Source organism: Megascapheus bottae, chromosome 8, assembly GCF_031878675.1.
Source record: "Megascapheus bottae isolate mThoBot1 chromosome 8, mThoBot2.hap1, whole genome shotgun sequence".
Lineage (NCBI taxonomy): Eukaryota > Metazoa > Chordata > Mammalia > Rodentia > Geomyidae > Megascapheus > Megascapheus bottae.
In genome coordinates, this window is record NC_143516.1 from 7,802,798 (window position 1) to 7,805,498 (window position 2,701).

Below are 2,701 nucleotides of genomic sequence, written 5' to 3' on the forward strand. Positions count from 1 at the left end.
ATTAGCTGTGATGACCAGACAGAGACAACTAGCAGAAAAGCACTCCTGAAACAGTCTTTGAATGTCTGGGTTCCTATTCCATCACAGTTGTTTCCATCCCCAAATTCTGAAGCGCCAGACTCCATATTTAATATGTAGATCATAAAATGCCCTCTGACTCAGAATAAAATGGGTTCAACCCAGAAAGCACCCACACTTGGGGAGTACGAGTGCCCTTGGCCGAACATAGTGGATTTAGGGTGACATTTTCAGCCCCATGCTTAGGCTCATATGTGCAGGTATTAGCAATGGGAATAAGAAGAGCAGCTCGGTCACCCCTGGAGAGACTGTCCTGAAGGAAGTGTCTCCCTAGCTGTTGATTCTCTTCTGGAAGCAGAATGTCAAGCAGACACTGCATGGGGAAGCCCATGAAGACATCAGGCTTCCTGGCTCATGCTGGCGCATCCTCAGGTGGGGTCTGTTGATTTACCCTTGTGGCCCTCCATAGCAGACAGGAGTGCTCAGCTGTCAGAGCTGCTCAAGGTTCCTCGCATTGGGACTCCCACAGGTCCCTCCTTAAGGGGCCCGAACAGAGACTTCCATCACTTGCCTCTGAAGAATTATTTTGTCAAGGCTAAGCTGAGGAAAAACTCCGGGAGTATCCGTGCACTGGGTGGAAGGAAGCCTAAGTTTATGATCAGCAGGCAAAAAGAAAATTATTATCATCTATCAGAGTGGTGAGGAAGACAGGAAAAGAGTCTTAATGCAGTCACCCTGTGGGTGTGAGCCCAGCCTTCCCCGGCTCTCCATTGGGGTCTCAAATGCCTATTTAAAAAAATACATCCTCATGCATGAGAAGTCAGAATGATGCCTACATCCTCAGTGGTCCAGAACCTCGAGGAGGGAGGCACTTTTATACCAGATCAAGACCAACATAACAAGATTATTATTTTTTTAAAAAAATGAAATGTGCCCCGTATTATATGGTCATATAAATTCCAAACATGCTACAAAATTATCATCCTGGGGGATTGAAATTTCTGAGTTGTAGAGATAGCTTGTTTTTCATGAGTCCTCACTATCCTGTTAGTCATTTGAAACTGGGCTTAAGGCTCCAGTAAACACACATGTTGTTGATGGTCGCGGTGAGAGTGATGAGAGAAAAGAGATAGAGGAGGGAGAGAAAAAGAAAATTTACAGAACCTTAAATTTTTACCTTAATCAAAAAAACATATAAAAGCTGAAATAGGCTGATGCTGACGTTATTTAAATACTCATTTCCAATCTGAACCATCATAACTGGGTTCTGTTACTCATTTGTCACAAAAACTGATATGTCACATGAATCAAGAGTCCTCAGCCCTCATATGTAACCTACAGTGCTCAAGCAGTCAGTCTGCCTGCTCTGAGCACCCTCAGATCCTCCTGGTTGTTGGGCTCTCATTTGAGCTGCTTCTCCGACCTGAGACACTCATACATTTTTCAGTTGTCCCCAATCTGTGTGGCTCCTGGAAGAAACAGCACATTAAACTTTATTCTCTACCACACATGCAGAGCTTTTTGAACATGGTAGACACACAATGCTTTTGGGGAAAAAAAAAAAGAATTGGAGTCAAAAAGAAAATTGACCATTTTTTTCTATGCTTGCTACTGAGAAAGAGCATTGACGTCCCAAAGGAAAGATAGGTCTCATGAAACTGTAAGATTTATTTTTTATAGACACCCAGCAGAACTGTCAGGACATGGGGTCAGTAGCAGGACGGATGCTAGTCAGAGTCACCAAAATGAAGGAAACCTGGTGAAGAAGGCTTCTAAGGAAGAAGTGCCTTATAACCTAGCTAGCATGGGTTTATCCACAAGGCAACCATTTGCTTCCTAAACAGGGAAAATGAGGTTCCAAAACTTGCCACTCAGCAGAGGATGAGCCCTGTTTTGGCTGAAGGCCCATCAGCCGCGTGTTTCTCATGGTTGAATCTCGTGTTTGACAGGCTGCCCCGAGCTAGTGGAGGTCTGGAGAACGTCTTCCCTGGAACTGCAGGTCGACTGTTCTGTGTTCTTTTAATGGGGTTCTAGGCATCAGCCAGCTTTGTGGTGCTGACCAAATACTTTAGTTAAGCAACCTGAACAAGGAGAAGTTTTATCTGGTCTCACCGTTTCTGGGGGCTCATCCCTTGGACTCATAGTCACTGTGAGTCTGGAGAGGCAGACTGTAATGACAGGTGGGGCATGGCAGAGGAAAGCTGCTCACCTCATAGTGGCCACAGCAAAGAGAGAGATGAGGGACCAAGGGCTTGCTCTTAGTGACTTCCTTCCTTTATCTAGGTCTCACCTCGTACATTGCCCTTCACATGTCAAGAGTACATCAAGGTAAGAACTCCCAGAATGGATTAACCCATTGGTGGGATGTGAGCCCTCATTACCCACTTACTGTTCAAAAGTCCATGGGAGGACAATAGTCTTAAGGGCCCAGTTTAAGCCTAAGCCATACCATGATATTTATGAATTGTTTTCCTCTTGAATAGGATAAAAGCCTTAAAATGTTACACATCAATTTCATTTGACATCTTAAATTATGCATCTGTCACAGATTGGTGCATGGTGTAGGGTATTAGGTTAAATACTGAGGACTCAGGGCAACCAAGTGCCTGTGCTGAATTCGAGAACGACATCATCTAGTTAGCACCGGGGCCTGATGTGACATGTTTCATTGGATCAGGAAGCA